This window comes from Prionailurus viverrinus, unplaced genomic scaffold (genome assembly GCF_022837055.1).
Source record: "Prionailurus viverrinus isolate Anna unplaced genomic scaffold, UM_Priviv_1.0 scaffold_42, whole genome shotgun sequence".
Classification (NCBI taxonomy): Eukaryota; Metazoa; Chordata; class Mammalia; order Carnivora; family Felidae; genus Prionailurus; species Prionailurus viverrinus.
Genome location: NW_025927609.1, coordinates 4,403,804 through 4,422,607, shown reverse-complemented (window position 1 = coordinate 4,422,607; position 18,804 = coordinate 4,403,804).

Genomic DNA, 18,804 nt, shown 5'->3' with positions numbered 1-18,804 from the left:
GGCAAGCTACGTGGGGCAGGGCTCCTGCTGTACATGCGTGAAGGAGATTCCCCAGGGTGGGCACCAAGGCGGGTGGGCACAGGCAGGTCGGAGTCCCCTCCTTTGCCCTCTGCTTGGGTACGTTTTGCAGACGGCATACCGGATGTCACCGGAGGAACAGATACTGACGCTTGACAACGGATGGAAGTGGGTTGGATCAGAGCTCGAAGACCCGTTCAAAGAGTTTGGTTTGACCTCCCGCGGGGGCATCCTCGAGGGTTTGAGAGGAAAGATGAGATGAACTTGCACCTGTGGCTTGTGCCTCGTTCCCTTCACCCACCCAGGTACAGCGCAGGGAGGGGGTGTTTGCGGGGCGGGGGCGAGGGTGGTTAGACACCAGGAATAGTATTCAGCTTCATTTGCATGCCAAATATGCTTCCGTCCCTCTTATTTCTTTAGCATCGTATTAAATTTGTTTCTTCAAAAAAAAAAACCCAAACAAACCACGTTTATTTATTTTGAGAGGGGGCAGGCAGTGAGAGAGCCTATAAATATGCATACACATATATGTGCTCACATGGATGTGTGTGCACATACACACATATGTGTGCGCACATATATACAATATGTATGTGTAACTAGGTAGATATAGACACTCCCTTTTCTTGCTGGCTTTTAGAAACTCTAACTGTTTTAGTGAGTCTGTCCTTTAAAGAATGAGCACCGAAACCACCCAGGCCCACACCTAAAGCAGCTCACTATCTCCTTTAACAAGACCAACTGTTCCGCTGCCCCTAGAAGCATGACTTTACCACTCTAGGAGACTCTGGCCCAGCAAGTGGCTTGACCATTCGTTGCTGAAGCCTCTGGGAGCCCCCCCGCCCGCCCCACGCTTCTTCATTGGCAAGTATCAACCATTGATGCCCTAAGATTCTTCGAATCCTTTCCTCAAACTCCTCGCCGGGCTGTTCCCACCAGTCCCGAGTGTTGCAACAGCATCGACACCCAGTTGCACCCAAACCCTCCCCACCACGTCCCGAAAGCCTTGCCCCAAGCTAAACCTCCAGTCCCCAGTAGGTCCTGCCTGGGTCCCCTCTCCGGGACACTGCAGGCCCCGCCTTACAGCTGTGACTGATGAGCTTTGAATGGACTGATCCCAAAGAAGGAAAAGCCGGACAGCTCACCTGGAGGCAACTCCCCCAAAGATTTAAAAGTTCTCCTACTCTTTTTAATGAGGCCCTGCACCAAGATTTAGTTAGAGCCATTTCGAATCTCCAACCCGCAGGTAACTCTACTGCAATATGTTGATGAGATCTTGTTGGCGGCCCCTTCTCATTTAGAATGCCTGAGTGCCACCAAAGAACTCTTGAGTCTTCTGCAAACCGGGGTACCGAGCGTCAGCCGGAAAAGCGCAGATCTGTCGTACTGCAGTGACCTATTTAGGTTACAACCTTAAAAAAAGGTAAGCGCTATCTCGGTGAACAAAGAATTCGGGCTACGCTCGATATTCCTCAGCCTAGAACTCGCAAACGAGTCCGCGAGTTCCTGGGGGCAGCAGGCTACTGCAGACTATGGATACCTGGCTTTGCCGAACTGGCAGTCCCTTTGTGTGGCACTCTCAAGGGCTCTCCGGACTCCTTCACGTGGGGGGAGACTCAGACTAAAGCCTTCCAAGCCTTACAAGATGCTCTCATGACCCCACCAGCCTTGGCTTTGCCAGATCCCACCAAGCCATTCTATTTGTTTGTAGCCAAAAAGGGGGGGGGGGTAACCGAGGGAGTTCTGACTCAGCGCCTGGGACCTTGGTGCCAACCGGTGGCCTATTTATCCAAACGGCTGGACCCAGTTGTTTCCGGGGGGCCCCCACGCATTCGACAAACTGCCCCGCACTCTTAGTTGAAGACGCAGACAAACTAACCTTGGGGCAAGCAGCCGGTCTTTGTCTGGGTGTGTCGGCAGGTATCTGGGGAGCCTGCACCTCACAATAATGGACGATCTTATGTAGCCCGACAGTGACAAATTACTCAACAAAGCAATAAAAAAAATAAACCAGCGGTCATGTTCCCAGTTGTAAAAGTCTTGGAGTCCTGGGTGCAAAACATCGACTGTAAAACCATAAATCATGCGGCTATGAAGAAGGAAGTTTTAGAAAAGATCGACTTCCTCTTTCACTGACTGTAAAAAGGACTGTTCGCAGTCCTGCCGGCCGTGGCCTGGGAGGGACTGGAGATCACTGCTCCACGGACCAAAGGGCTCAGTGGGAGTGGGAGTACCCACCAGCCCAAAGGAGAAGGACGAAGCGGTCCGGGCCATGCCGGGTGGAACGGCCCAGACCTCAGGGACCCCTTAGGTCAGAGGAGTGGTTCATACTCCTCTCTGCCTCTAAGTACTTTCACAGGCAAACTGCTTAAAGTCTCTGGGAATTTATTCCTTTATCCAAAAAAGAGGCATAATAACACATTTCTGGACTGCGCAAGATTCAATTAGCCAATGAAGGAAGAGAGACTTTGTGCACTGTGAAGAGGTAGGCAAACAAGAGTTGTCCTCTTTTCCAAGGAGGGTGAAGTCAGACAACTCTCAAGCCAGTCTAGGTCTAGGGTGGGTTGGACAGAGGCATCCATACCTGGGGATTGTGCAGGTTGTGGACTGCACAAACCCAGGCAGTGCCTTCCACATCCGTAGTCACGAGGGACGTGTGTATTTAACATGGCAGTTTTCCAGGGGATGCCAGAAAACATCTCGTGGAGGTGATTTGTTCCAATTCGTATGGAAGTGCTGAATGCACCCCTCATGAGGCAGCCTGTCCCTACGCTTTCTTGTAAGATAAACTAACCCTACAGCACTGCTCTCCTCCACGTGGTTTATAAAGCTGAATCATGGGTTTGTATCTTAATTGTTCTTTGACTTAAATATACGGTTAGAGGCCAGAAATAAAGGCATCGATTACTTTAATGTGATTAAATGTGCCAAGCCACTCTACGTTGATTTATAGCAAAGCTCTTACTTGGTTGTAGTGGGCCCAAACCAGGTGTGACACGTCTTCCTAGAATCATAGAATTCAAAAAAAAAAAAAAAATTTGAACTAACAGTTTAAAATGGAGAGACTTCAGGGGCACCTGGGTGGTGCAGTCGGTTAAGCGTCCGACTTCAGCCAGGTCACGATCTCGCGGTCCGTGAGTTCGAGCCCCGCGTCAGGCTCTGGGCTGATGGCTCGGAGCCTGGAGCCTGTTTCCGATTCTGTGTCTCCCTCTCTCTCTGTCCCCCCCCCCCCCGCCCCCGTTCATGCTCTGTCTCTCTCTGTCCCAAAAATAAATTTTAAAAAGTTGAAAAAAATTTTTAAATAAAATAAAATAAAATAAAATAAAATGGAGAGACTTCACATAAAATCCAGCCTTCCGAGCTTCTCTTTAAAACTTGGAAGAGTTGGCCGACAGCCCGCACAGATCATACGGAGCAGCCATGGCATCCAAGTGGCTGGCCCCGGCATGGCACATGGTCGGAACCCTCCTGGACTGTTCCAGAAGGCTCTGGGTCTGGTCCACACCTGACGCTTAGTCCCAAAGTCCCCGTGTCCCAGGAGGGCTGAGGTCAGAAACTCCCGTTAAGTAGGAAACACCTTCGCCTTCTCCGTGCTCTCTCCTGGCCTCTTAAATTCCTTAGCTTAGAGGTGACGAGGGAAACAGCAGAGGAGTCCCCACTCCCCACCCCCCATGCCCGCCTCTATTCCGCAGGGCAGACACACACCTTTCCGGGGCACCTGCAGCACGTCAGGGCCCGTACCGGGGGCGCAGAGGGAGCCCCGTGTGAGTCCTCATGCAGCCCCCATCCAACTGAAGACAGAAACTCATAAACAATAAATACATAGAGTCAGAGGGTGCTGAGGGCTCAAAAGGAAAAAACCAGGCTAAGGGGCCAGAGTGGCGACAGCAGAGGCGTCCCGCTCGTGCTAGAGGCAAGGGAGGCCCCCCAATAGGGCAGGAAGGGCAACCGGCGGTCTTGCCAGAGGAAAAACTTTCCAGGCAGAGGCCTCTGCAGGAGCAGGTGTGGAGCCCAGAGGAGCAGCCGAAGAGACACGGACCATAACAGACAGGAGACTGGGAGGGGGGCCGATGGTACAAGACCTCGGAGCAACAAAAAGAACTTGGGGTTCTGTTCGGAGTGGGTGGCGGTCGAGAGGTCACACGGCTTGGCTTGCGTTCGGAAGGAGCACTTTGCTCTCTGCCGTGATGAGACTGAATTGCTGGGGGGCCACGCAGGCGAGGAGGGTCCTTGGAGAAGGTGCATCCAGTGGTCCTGGCACCGGGGGACGGGGGACGGAGCCAGACGATGCGGACGTTGAAGTGAGAAGTCAGAGAGGTCCCCCAGGGCTTTGGCCTGAACAGCCAGAGCAATGGGGGTGCTGTCGGCTGGGATGGGGAAGGCAGATCTGGGGGACGAGACCAAGAACATGGCCGTGGGCATCTTGAGTCGGAGACGCTGCTGTGGGCTGAATTGTGCCGCTGCCCAAATTCATGTGAAACCCCAAACCCCAGGGGCCCCGGAGTGACTGCATTTGGGGATAGGGCCTTTAAAGGGGTGATTCAGTGAGAATGAGGTCCTCAGGGCGGCTCTAATCCTGTTTGGCCGGCGGCCTTGTAAGAAGAGGAATTTGGACACACGGACAGAGGGACGACCATGTGAGGACATGGCGAGAAGACAGCCAGCCAAAAGCCAAGCAGAGAGCCCGGGGAGAAATCAACCTCGCAGACACCTTGGTCTGGGACTCTTGGCCTCCAGAGTGCGAGAAAGCAAATGGTTTCAGCCCCCTGGTCTGTGGTGTTCAGCAATGGCAGCCCCGGGAAATGAACACGGACGGCCCTTAGCCCTCTGAGTGGGGACGGTCAGTATGCTGTTGGAGTTCAGGGACTGGACACAGAGTTGGGGGTCAGCACAGAGATGTTGCTGAAAGCCAGGGGCTGGGCGAGACAGAGCTCCAGGGGCACCTGCGTGAAGGTCAGGGGGACCCAGGGAAGGAGAATGAGAGGGAGTAGCCCGTGATGGGGTGGGAGGCTGGGTGACAGGGTCCAGGGAGAATTAAGCAGTCGGCTGTGGTGTGAGGGAGGACCAGACCGCACCTGACTGGATCCAGAAAGCACGGGGACCGTCGGTGACAAACACCGGTCAGGAGTCAGGAGAGAGCGAGAGAAGGAAGTGACGCTTCATGTCCTTTTGAGGCACGATCTTAAGGCCAGTCCAAGAATAGGGGATTTCCTTCTATATTATTTATAGAAGGAACAGCCAGTGTAGACAAGGACAGTGCTACTGGCCTTCCCAGAAAGCACACAGCCCTGTCTATGCAGGCGGAGTCGGGGCGCATCAGGGTGTGGAATCTGATCCTTCTGGAAAGGACCATCATCTCCCCCAGCGCGCTGCTCTGTTTCCCTCTCTGGGTGACTCAGAGCGCTCCCTCTGCCTCACCCTTGGTTTCCAGGAAACTCGAGGCAAATTTATTGCGTCTACCTCTATGGCCCTCACGCTGTCTTCTTCCTTTTGCTTTCTGTCTTGTTTATTTCAGTCACCTTAGTGGGTTTTTGAAATTTAAAAAAAAAGGTTTTTTAATGTGTATTTTTGAGACAGAGAAAGACAGCGCACGAGCAGCGGAGGGGTAGAGAGGGAGAGAGGGTGACCCAGAATCCGAAGCGGGCTCCAGGCTCCCAGCTGTCAGCCCAGAGCCCGACGCGGGGCTCGAGCTCACAGAGAGTGAGATCGTGACCCAAGCCGAAGTCAGGCGACGCTTAACCGACCGAGCCACCCAGGGACCCCTAAAAATGTTTTATTTTTAAAATGAGCAGCTAACGAATCAGTCCCAGCAAATATTCCTTGCACAGTCCTTCTGGCTCTTCTGGGTGGACACCATAGTCAGTTTGAATCAGTCTCTACCCTTCTAAACATTCCAGACTCTGGGGTTTTTTTTTTGTTTCATAAGGTAGGTTTAGTCATCATACTGATGACATTTAATTCTCAAATTTTCAAACCCAATGCATCTATTCATTTTAATACAAAACCTTATACCCAGACACCACACAGCTGCCTAGAAAGAAAGGCACAAACCCAGAGCATCGCTGGAGGTGAGGGTTCGCTGCTGTTTGGGGGCATGTCTGCCCGCAACGTTTTGCTGAGAAAGCTGTGAAGCCGTCCCCCACGTCGCCCCATGGGCCCTGCAGTGCCAGGAGGAGGGTCCGCACTGGCAGAGGGCAGGACCCCAACGTTCTCTGCTCAGGAACACCGCGCTGTGTGGCTGTCTGCTGAGTGCACGTGGGTCCCCTCGGGTGGAGGCGACCAGCAGTCTGTACAAGAGGGAACAGAAACAGTTCATCTCTGCCTAGAAAAGGGCACAGCCTAGGAGCTCCTGGCTGAGCAGCCGACGTCTGCTCAGGTCATGATCTCCCAGTTCATGAGTTCGAGCCCCGCATGGGGCTCTCTGCTATCAGCACAGAGCCCGCTCTGAGTCCTCTGTGGCCCCCTCTCTCCGCCCCTCCTCTGCTTGCTCTCGCTCTCTCAAAAACACATAAAGATTGTTTAAAAAAAAAAAAAGGCACAGGCTAGATATCAAGCACGTACACCCCCAGCCCTCCTGCCTCTTCTCCCCAAGAAGGGAACTTCCTCTCCCTCCAAAAAAATTCTCTTTCTCCTTTCATTTTATAGTTTTTTAAAAGGGTGCTCCCCAGGGGCGCCTGGGTGGCTCAGTCGGTTAAGCGTCCGACTTCAGCTCAGGTCACGATCTCACAGTTCATGAGTTCGAGCCCCGTGTCGGGCTCTGTGCTGACAGCTCGGAGCCTGGAGCCTGCTTCGGATTCTGTGTCTCCCTCTCTCTGACCCTCCCTCGTTCATGCTCTGTCTCTCTGTGTCTTAAAATTAAATCAACATTAAAAAAAATAAAAATAAAAAATAATAAAAATCATAAAATTTTAAAAAGGGTGCTCTCTAAAACATTCTCCTAAGGGTTTAGATTTTGGGACTGTAGGAGCCAGAAAGACCCACTTTTGGTCACTTCTCTGAGGCTACCACCTCCGGCTTGGGAGAGATCAAGTCCAGAGCCAGCCTGGTCTGGACCACGGGCGAAAGAGGGAAGGTAAGGCAAACATGAATTAATACCTAAAACTATCCAGCTACACACGAAACCCTTCCTAACACCACCGCACAGGACGCGGTGACTGCATGGACACCTTTGTGACAGTGAGATTAGTAAAAACAACAGAATTTAAAATATTTTTTTCATGTTTATTTATTTTTTGAGAGACAGAACACGAGCTGGGGAGGGGCAGAGAGAGAGGGAGACACAGAATCCGAAGCAGGCTTCAGGCTCCGAGCTGTCAGCAGAGAGCCCGACGCGGGGCTCGAACTCACAGACCGCGAGATCATGACCTGGGCTGAAGATAGACGCTTAAACGACTGAGCCACCCAGGAGCCCTCTTTTTTTATTTTTGAGAGAGAGAGACAGAGTGCGAGCGGGGGAGGGGCAGAGAGAGAGGGAGACACAGAATGTGAAACAGTCTCCAGGCTCTGAGCCATCAGCACAGAGCCCGACGCAGGCCTCCCAACTATGAGATTATGACTTCAGCCGACGTCAGATGCTTAAGTGACTGAGCCACCCAGGCGCCCCAAAACAACAGGATTTTTAACAGCACTTTTTTCTCCAGCATAGAGGAACAAGGAGGTGACCCAAGAACTTGAAAATAATGGGGCAATTGTTTTCTGACAGTAAAACGGTGCAAATCAATTCACAATGGATCAGAGCATAGGTGGCCAAAGCCAACACCAGCAAGACCTTACCTTCATTCAGTTGAACACGTGACTACAGCTAAAACAAGCAAACAAACACAGTGGAAGAGGGTTGAGCAGACGTGGAAGATTGGAAAAGTGCCATCAGGGAGGTCCTCTGTATGTACATACGAGTGTGTGACGTCCCCAGTCATTCTCACATGCCATCCTATGTAAGAGTCACCTAAAAAGCTTGGTTAAGAAATAAAAACTTATGAGCCTTGCCTCCGAGAGCCTTCTTTGGTGGTTTCGGGGGAGGGTGATGCTGGTGGTCTAGAACATACTCTGAACACCCCCTTCCAAGGTTTCTGGGCTTGGGGGATGGGAGGCTGCCCCTGAGAAGGACTATTTTGACACTATTTTGACAAAACTCCCAACTTCATCCCCAACCTGCTGTCGCCGAGATGCCCTCAGCATGGAGATAAAAAGAGGACTGGATTTGGATTCTGTCCCATGGGTAAGTGGCCAAAGGGACCACATCTGCAACTGATAATCAGTCTGGCATTTAACAAGTCATACTGAAAGCCAATTGGACTTTCCTTTTTTTTTTTTTATGCTTATTTATTTATTTTGAGAGAGAGAGAATCCCAAGCAGGATCCGCACTGTCAAGCGCAAAGCCCAACGTGGGGCTCGATCTCACGAACCGTGAGATCATGACCTGAGCTGAAATCAAACGTCGGACGCTTAACCGACTGAGCCGCCCAGGGGCCCCTAGACTCTCCTGTAGATGACACACAGCATTTGGAAGCACTGAGTGGGAAACCCATCTGAGAAGGCTCACCTGTGCCAGGCGCCCGGAAGGCATGCGGGGTGAGCTGTGGCAGATTTAAGGGAGCCGCTGGGTGGGGCAGGGGTGCCGGGCAGAGGAGAACATTTGGAGGAGGCTTGGGGGTGGGGGATGGGAGAGAATCCATCATGGTGCCTCCCAGTGGAGGCGGGGATGGGGGTGGGGCTGGCTGGAACAGGGTAAGATAGAAAAGGAGGCAAGATGAGAAGCAAACAGAAAATGAGTAGCCAGGATGATTTCTGGTCTCTAAAAAGGCAGTTCCTTACCTGGGAGACAGTTGTGCTGGAGCTAAAGCTCCATGAGGCCATGGCCCCTTGGCCACCTCCTGATCCCAGTCGTGAACTCTTCCTTGGGATACGTAGATGATCCCTAGAGAGGGGCTGGTTGATTAGCGTGTTCAGTTCAGGGTGGTTAAAAAACACGTTTTAAACCCTGGCACCATCATTCATGAAGAGGAATCATGAAAGGTGGCTGAAATTCTCCAAGCCTCAGCTGCCTCCGAACGCGGACACCGTGCCTCCCCGCGGGTTACTGGGACGATGACAGGACACGAGGTATAGAAAGGCAAGAGAGCCACACTTACCAGACTCTGCTAACGCCCAACCTGTGATGACCACACTTGGACAGCATCTGAGAACTGTCAGAATTCTTTCACGGGTGTTCTCCAGGCCCCCGGCACCGAGAAGATAGAGGGGGAAGGGGTCTTTCTATCTTTACAGAATAATAGTGATGACAGCTTGACACAGAGCCACAGGTGGGAGTGAGCAGGGTGACGCATCCAAAGAATCAACACACCGAGGTCCTGGTCTTGAGAAAGGAGACTGTGGCCCAATTCTCAGAACCTGGGCGTTTTGGTCTGGTTGTTTATGCACCTTAAACTCATACTTCCCCCATGGTGTGGGCGATGTAGACACGAAGCTTGAGCCTTACCCAAGAGAGCTTGACTTCTAGGTGTGAAATGTCTTCCCTCCCCACCCCCGAGATTTAATGAAGACGTGGTTAAAGGAGAACATTCCTGTTGTTACAAACCCTAGACTAATATAGCAACTAGGCGCCATCTTATCAGGGAAGAGTTTGGGAGGATAAATGAATTTCCTGGTGCCATGTTGGTTCTTGTTCATCAGCAGCACCCAAAAGGTACCCAAAGCGATAGGGAGGAATAGTTGAGATGGGAGAGTTTGTGGTCAATGTTTTTGGAATATAGAATCTGTGATGCTAATTATATTGATTAAGTATAATAAATATGCAAATTAGAAATGTCATTATTTATCACAGAAATGCAATCACATAGATGCCATAGACGAAGTATTTGCGTCCCCCCTCCCTCACCCCCCGAACCAAAAATTGGCACGTTGAGATCCTAACCCCCAGTGTGGTGGCATTCGGAGGTAGGCTGTTTGGGAGGTGAGTAGGTCACGAGGGTGGAACCGCATGAAAAAGATGAATGCCCTCGTGGGAGGGGCCCCGCAGAGCAACCTGGCCTCGGGCCCCATGTGAGGACACAGGGAGAAGACGGCCAGCTATGAACTGGGAGGAGGGACCTCATAGGATCTGCAGGCCCCTCGATCTCAGTCTTCACGGCCTCCAGAGCCGAGAAGTGTTTGTTGCTTGAGCCACTCGGTCTATGGTATTTGTGTCGTAGCCGCCTGAATGGACTAAGGCGACAGGTTTCATTTTTTTTTTTTTTTTAAGTTTTAAGAGGGTTAACCATGTGCCTGGCACCTTGACCGCACTTCCTGAATGTGACCCACTGAGATTCTGGGCATGATACTGGGAGTCGAGGGCATAGCCCATTTTGAGTGTGTAGGTCAGAGCTGCACGGCGGTCAGGAGCCGGGCCAGGGACAGGGAGAGGGGACGGAGGGGGGCCCGTGTCCACTGCACGTCCTCCAGCTGAGTCGCCGGGCTGGGCACCGCGTGGCGCGACCATCAAGCTGGGTGAGATGTGGGAGGTGGGCGCCGGGCTGGGCCAGCAGGGTCAGCACCCCTGCCCCAGGGTCGGTGCCAGTGGAGTCATGCCCAGGCCTGAGCCCTAGAGGCCGTCCCTGCTCCCAGTTGGCTCCGCACGGTGGGAGGTCGTGTTTTCCACATTTCTAAGTTTACTTCTGGGCCGCAGGGGGAGACGTGGCCGGGTTGTTAGAAAGGGCACAGGATCGCCTGTCCTATCCGGGAGCTGGGCCGGCAGCTGGGACGCGGGATGAAGAGAAGAAGGTAGAAATGGGGCTCGGGGAGAAGAGACTGAATGGGTCCTGACCCTTCCTTCCTTGGCCAGGGCGAGCAGCCAGGATGCCTGGGGTGAGGGGCCCAGACCACCCCCCCAACCTCCTGCCTCCCCCAGGACCGGTTCCACCAGCGGGACTCTGGGTGGTATGTGTTTACTTGCTGAGTGATTCAGATTCTTTTCTTGCCTTCTTTTCTCTCTACCCACTTGGGGAAACACTTCTCTTCTTCCCACTGGGCAGCCTGCGGTCACCCAGGGCCTGGCCCGGTTTTTCCAGTTGGTCCAGAAATGCCTGCTGAAGTGTGTTAACCCCTGGGGCTCGTGAGCAGGCTCCTCTGGGCCTGGAGGAGAGGGTGTTTCCTTGCACACGTCCTGGCAAATTTCCTGTCCCTGGAAATTTCGGGCAACGGCCCTCGCTGGATATGTCCGTATTCACTGCATATGCATTCAGGCAAGGACTGGAGTTTCTAGGGAATCCAGGTCCGGGTTCCAGGCCCCCAGGGCTGAGCCCTCAATGTCAATGACACCATTTTGGCCGGTGTCCACCTCCGTCACACAAGGGCTTGTGACCTGCCGGTCCTACTCCCCTGCCCCAGCCGTCCCAGGACACGATGGATCCGAAGCGGGGTTAAAAAGAGAAGAGAGTGCTAAACCAATGTACAGAATCAAACATAAAATCACAACCTTGACCGCAGGCGCCGGTAACTGGGGGCAGAGGGGACTGGGTTTTCTCGGGCATCAGCACATCCAAGCTCTTGGTCACTGTCAGTCATGGTGAAACAAACAGGCTGTTTATGCAAAAGGTCTGGGCATCTCCTGCCGCTGGAGGAGGGGTGACGCATATTTGCAAGAGGCCCGATTAGGGCTGGGTCCCTAGTCTGTGGACGCTGAAGCTTATCTGATGTGGGAGGACCCTCTTTAAGAAGTAAAATGCAGGGGCACCCGGGTGGCTCTGTTGGTTGAGCGTCCAACTCCTGGTTTTGGCTCAGGTCACGATCCCAGGGTCATGGGATCGAGCCCTACATTGGGCTCTGCACTGATTTAAGATTCGGTCTCTCTGGCCCTCTCCTGCTTGCATGAGCTCTCTCTCTCTCTCTCTGTCTCTTTCACAAAAAAAAAGTAAGGCAAAGAATTACAACTACAAGAGCAGATCAGAAACACATATCTTTTTTTTTTTTTTTAATTTTTTTTTTCAACATTTATTTATTTTTGGGACAGAGAGAGACAGAGCATGAATGGGGGAGGGGCAGAGAGAGAGGGAGACACAGAATCGGAAGCAGGCTCCAGGCTCTGAGCCATCAGCCCAGAGCCTGACGCGGCTCGAACTCACGGACCGCGAGATCGTGACCTGGCTGAAGTCGGACGCTTAACCGACTGCGCCACCCAGGCGCCCCAACACATATCTTTTTAAAATGAAAGAAGAAACCACAACAAATCACAAGTGCTAAAAAGCTAACCGTACCCCAATATCACAGATCTAGAAAAACAACGTAAGCGTTTCGTTAACTCTATAATAACACCTTAACTGCATTTCTGGGGTGTATGCACTTGGCTTACTTCTTACGACCGCGATTTAAAAACAGCGTGCCTATCGAGGGGCCGGACGAACGCTTCTTGTGCCCCTCAGCATGGTGGCTTCTGAGTCCGTCCATCTGGAGCCCACAAACACAGGGCACTGGTAATCCAAAGAGCACCCCCACCAGCACCGTGGGTGGCAGGGGCGTCGCTGGAGGCCATCCCCACACGTCACAGTTAACGCATCACCTTCACATGATGACAGCAGACAACATAAGAATTACTCATCCCCACCGAAACGTACCCCCGGCTCAGCTTCCCCTTAGCGCCCGTCCAAATGTGCCCGAGAGGCTGCTGCCTCACCAAGAGGACTGGAATAAAGGAAAAGTGTGGGCAGAAAGAGGCCGGGGTCCTCGGCACCGCGGTGAAAACGTCTTACTTTTGCAGTGTGTTTTGCAAAACGCTGTGACCGCACGAGCACCCTCCCAGGGCTCCGGGTAAACCCCACTGGACGGGATCAGTGTAAGGGAGGGCATGAGGGTGGCCTTAGTCCAATCTGACTGGCGTCGGAGAAAGAGGAAACGCAGGCACAGAGCGACCCCGGGGGTGCGTGTACAGAGGGACCACCATGGGAGGGCACAGGAGAAAGGGACCATCTACACGCCACGGAGAGAGGCCCCGGGAGACACCAGCCCTGCCCACGCCTCGACCTCGGACCTCCAGCCTCCAGCCTGTAAGAGAAGAGATTCCTGTTCTTCGAGTCGCCCGGGGTCGCGGGACTCCGGGCCGCAGCCTCAGCAGACTCCTATGGGGTCGGGTCGTGGAAACCCGGGAGCGAGTGTGCCTCACGGGGGTTGTGATCAGTCCCGGGCGCTGCGTCCGGGGCCGCTTGGGTCGAGTCAGATGAGGGCTGGTGACGTCCTTCCCAGTTCACGTTTTGAATTTTTGTCTGATAATACACGGGCAGATAAATATTTGAAGTAGTTCGACTGTCGCTGAAAAAATGTATATGTACATAAAGAAGAAAATAAAAGCCGTCCTGAAACTTGTTCGTTGTCTACAGTGGTTTGTACCTCAAAAAGTTTTTGTCGTCTTGAACACCTGGCGATGACACGAAGTATGTAAAGAGAACACAGAACGTGGGCTGAAAACCTGAACCGTGCCTTTCGAGGGGGATACATGTGGCAGCCAGAGCCTGAGGGAGATGGGCTCCTGGCCTGAGGCCAGCAGGGGCCTGGGGGGTGGGCTCCCGGGGGGGCACGGACACCCAGGGGCATTTGGAGACACGAGGAATTGGAATCAGACCCTGGGGCTTGAAGCACAGGCGAGAACAAATCTGTACAGACCTCCCTCCCACGGTGTTCTTACAAGCCTGGTCCCGGGAGGCGAGTGAACAAGGGAGCCACAACAGGTATGGGAGAAACTCGGCTGCTGGGCCTGGGTTCCCCAGCGAGGGCAGGACAGGAGCCTTGAATGCCGATGTGAGAGCTGGCTCCGGACAGGGAGAAGAGGGAGAGGAGGAGGGAGCCACAGAGACCCACAACACGGGGCCGGCGAGCTCTCCTAGAAGGGGCTGGACACCAAAGCCCCATTATAAACTCGGATCCTGGGAGGCACACAGGAAAACTGATCTTCAGGATATGACTTCTCCCTGAGCAAATTCAGTTTACAGAAGGCCTGACACAGGCTTCATAATGGGTCTGAAAGTCTGTTCACAGCCACCACTGGAGGAGGAGTTTCTGTTTTTCCATTTGGATTTTGTGGTGTCCCGGAGGACATTTTTTGTGTGCAGACAAGACTATTTGCAACCACCTTTAAAAATCTACTGTTTGGGGGCGCCTGGGTGGCGCAGTCGGTTAAGCGTCCGACTTCAGCCAGGTCACGATCTCGCGGTCCGTGAGTTCGAGCCCCGCGTCAGGCTCTGGGCTGATGGCTCGGAGCCTGGAGCCTGTTTCCGATTCTGTGTCTCCCTCTCTCTCTGCCCCTCCCCCGTTCGTGCTCTGTCTCTCTCTGTCCCAAAAATAAATAAACGTTGAAAAAAAAAAATCTACTGTTTGATTTATCCGTAACTGTATATTTTATTTTTTTTAATTATTTAGTATGTGTGTGTAAAAGAGAGAGAGAGGCAGAGAGAGAGAATCCCAAGCCGGCTCTCAGCTCGAAGCCCAACACCGGGCTCAATCTCAAACCTCGAGATCATGACCTGAGCCAAAGTCAAGAGTCAAATGCTTCACCGACTGAGCCACGCAGGCGCCCCCAAAGCTGTACGGTTTTAAACCTCCGTTTTTTTTTTCTCCCTTGGGCTTAATGTTCAAGTCACTTACTTTAATATAAATCTGGAGACTTTTGATAATCACTTATGGGAGGAGAGGAGGCTTCCAAAACTGTTTATTAAGTGTCCTTAAACGTTACGAATTGCATTTCTTATTTTATTTATTTAAAAAAAAATTTTTTAAACATCTGTTTATGATTGAGAGACAGAGAGACACAGAGCGTGAGCAGGGGAGGGGCAGAGAGAGGGGAATCGGAAGTAGGCTGTCAGCACAGAGCCTGACTCGGGGCTTGAACTCACAAACTGTGAGATTGTGACCTGAGTCTAAGTTGGTTGCTTGACCAGTTGAGCCGCCCAGACACCCCTACACTTCTTATTTTAAAATATTTTTATTTTTGGGGGGGGGAGGTGCCTGGGTGGCTCAGTCGGTTAAGCGTCCGACTTCGGTTCAGGTCGTGATCTCGTGGTCCATGAGTTCGAGCCTCGCGTTGGGTTCTGTGCTGACAGCTCAGAGCCTGGAGCCTGTTTCCGATTCTGTGTCTCCCTCTCTCTCTGCCCCTCCCCTGTTCATGCTCTGTCTCTCTCTGTCTCAAAAATAAATAAACGTTAAAAAAAAATTTTTTTTTAATACATAAATCAAATATTTTTATTTTTGCTTCAAGTGCCTCAGTTGTCTAACAAAGAAGACCTTTTCAGGCACTTATTCCGCTATAACGACTTAAACTTATGAAGGCAGCGACTTGCAAACTGGCTCAAATGTTTTAGTACTGTTTTAAAAACTTAGTAAAATTCTGTCTTTCAAGTTAATGTCAAAGATCCAAATCAATGAGTCAAAAACACACTACGGGGGCGCCTGGGGGGCTCAGCTGGTTGAGCGTCCGATGCCTGATTTTGGCTCAGGTCACGATTCCAGGGTCGTGGGTTGGAGCCCCACATCAGGTTCTGTGATGAGTGTGGAGTCACTCGGGATTCTCTCTCCTTCTCCCTCGGCCCCTCTCCCCCGCTCGTGCTCTCTCTCTCTCTCAAAACGAACAAACCAACCAACCATTGGGCCTAGTTGATTCAATTTGTAGGCTCTTCAAGAAAAAGGGGACACAGGGGCGCCTGGGTGGCTCAGTCGGTTAAGCGTCTGACTTTGGCTCAGGTCATGATCTTGCGGTTCATGAGTTCAAGCCCTGCATCAGGCTCTGTGCTGATGGCTCAGAGCCTGGAGGCTGTTTCAGAATCTGTGTCTCCCTCTCTCTCTCTCTGCCCCTCCCCCGTTCATGATCTGTCTCTCTCTGTCTCAAAAATAAATAAACATTAATAAAAAAGTTAAAAAAAAAAAGAAAAAGAGAAAGGGGACACATTTATGACTAAGGAAGGACCTCCAAAGCCTTGGAAGGGGCTCACGCGTTCGAAGGATTTGCAGATTAAGCCGTATTCGTTTCACAGGAAATTCAACTCTTACCTCGGTTTCTCTTCAAAGCCTTCCCAGGGGTTCAAAATGACCTACCTGGACTGTTCTTCCACCACCAAAAGGAATGAAACGTTGACATCTATGGCGTGGGGGACCCTCGACAACACGATGCTGAGCGAAAGAAGCCACGTATTGTGTGATCCTGTCAGTGGGAAAAGCCCAGAACAGGCAGATCACAGCACCAGCCAGCACATTCGTGGTTGCCTAGAAGTGGGTGTAGGCTCGACGGCCAAAGGGTGATGACAAGTTCCAAAATTGACTGTGGTGATGGACGCACAAGTCTGTCACTACACGGAGCACCACTGAATGGCACCTTTACAATGGGTGACACAATGGTATGTGAATCACGTTTCAATAAAGCTGCTGCACAAAATCAGTTACCTGCCAACTAAAACATTTGATATTCTAGCCAAGCTCAGGTGATCCATCAGGCACTGAGGTCCCTGACTGGCCAGAGCCCATTGGTGGGGACTTTCACTCTGGCTGTGACATCCGAGTGGCCACCAAGCACCGAGCACTCGACTGACAGCAAGGTCTGAGGTGGGTGTTGCAATAACACCTCAGGACGTTAGGGATGGTGGGAAATTCTCCAGGCCACCAGAGAGAGAAAACAGATGACTGATAAAAGGACAGAAATTAGCAGACAACAGACCTTTCGTCACCAATAGAGGAGGGAACATTCTCACAGTGCTGGGAGACAATGGCCATCATGCCAGCATCTTGCTCTCAGCAACAGCTGAGTGAGATCCAGAGTGAGATCCAGAGCGAGAGTGAAAATAAAGGTATTTGCAGACAAGAGAAGATTCAGAGAACTTTCCTTGTACCATCTCCCTTTCAAAGAATATTAACATATGAGCTTAAAAAGTAAACTGAAACCAGTGTCCAGCAGGTGGTTTAAGAGGTAATGGAGACCACAGATGGGGGCGCCTGGGGGGCTCAGTCGGTTAAACGTCTGACTCTTGGTTTTGCTTCAGGTCATGATCTCACAGTTCGTGGGTTCGAGCCCCGCATTGGGCTCTGTGCTGACAGCGTGGAGCCTCCTTGGAATTCTCTCTCTCTCTCTCTCTCTCTCTCGCTCTCTCTCTCTCTCTGTCCCTCCCCTGCTCATGCTGTCTCTGTCAAAATAAATAATATTTTAAAAAAAATATATAGTATGGTGTTAAAGACAGATGGTCCCTAAAAGAATACAAATTCCGGGGGTGTGGAACCATCAGGGAACACGTCAGAGAGACCAGGGGTAGAACAGAAAATGAGGGAGCAGACTTCCCTTTGCTGGGGACTGATGTGGGCTGCAGGTGTCACGGTGAAGATGAAGGCAGAGGGTTCCCGGGGAGCTGGAATTCCTGTCCCCTAAGAGGTCCTTCTAGCCAGCCTCAGAATCAGGTTGACATGACACAGATTAACAGAGAAAATCAAATGTGGTCGTGTACGTACGGGGAATCCACACAGACACGGGCATTCCAAAGACCGTTGGGCAACGGGAGGCATGCGTGGGGTCCTGAACTAAGGAGAAAGGGCCAGGGGTCTGGGACCTCAGAGGGAAGCAATGCACCTCCTGGGCCACAAAAAGAGTAGATGTTTGGGTCACCTGCACAGCTCAGTCGGCTAAGCGTCCAACTCTTCGTTTCAACTCGGATCATGATCTCACGGTTCGTGAGACTGAGCCCCGAATCGGGCTCTGCCTCTGCACTGGGCGTGGAGCCTGCTGCCTGGGATTCTCTCTCTCCCTCTCTCTGTGCTCCTCCCCTGCTCTCTCTCTCTCTCTCTCTTTTCTCTCTTTCTTTGTCTCTCGAAATAAACATTAAAAAGGTAATTAGATGTTTGCCCTGCTAGACAGATAAAATTGATCTCTGCTAATAACCCTTATTTTGTAAAGACCCCCCCCCCCAGTCGAGACTCGTCTATGTAGTTAAGGGAGGGGCAAAATTTTCTCTTGAGCCCACAGGGTCTCAGTTGCCTTCAGCTCAAAATAATCCGCATGACAAAGTGACATCTTCTTGGGGGAGGTGCTGTTTCTAACTCCTTCACCCCTGACCAAAAGAAATACTGAGGGGTCCTATTGATTAGGGCCACACAACTCAGTAATAGCAGGTTGTGTGGTGTCCAACAGATGTCTCTCAATACGACACAGGGCTCCCTGAAAATTTGCTGAGGTTCCCCAGGGTGCCTTGACACCCAGTTTGGGAACCATCGCCTTACAGTCCTGGGTAATACCTTTCCTTCACCTGTACGTCACTCAAGAGACTTACCTAGGAGGTGGGTGACTTCCTCACAACTTGGGGGTGCCTTCAACGGGGGGGGCACTGTCTCCGTGGACCTAGCAGCAAGGCAGCCCCTGATGGGATGAGGTGACTCTCTTGGGTCCTGTCTCCCAGCTGCACTAGGACTGGGCGGGCGCTGGGCAGAGACACCGGGGGAGTCCAGTCACTGAAGCGAAGGCAGGGCTGGGATTCACTGCAACATTGAAGTCTGGCTGGGTGGGGCTTGACTGGGGTTGGTTAGGGTCACAGGATTGGAAGAAAGAGCCGGGAGGGGATTTTGAGGGAGGGGATTGACAGAATCTTTGGGCTGTCTGTGGATACTGTCCATTGGAAGGTTGATGGATCGTTCAGGAACGTCCTACGCTGAGAGCTCAGGCCATTTGCCTGGGAGCAGACGCCGAGAGTAGAAAAGTCACGCTAGTGAACACGTGAGATGGTGTCCTTTCCTTAGACGGGGTGTGTGTGCATGTGTGTGTGTGTGTGTGTGGTTTCTGCTCTCAAATCAGTTCA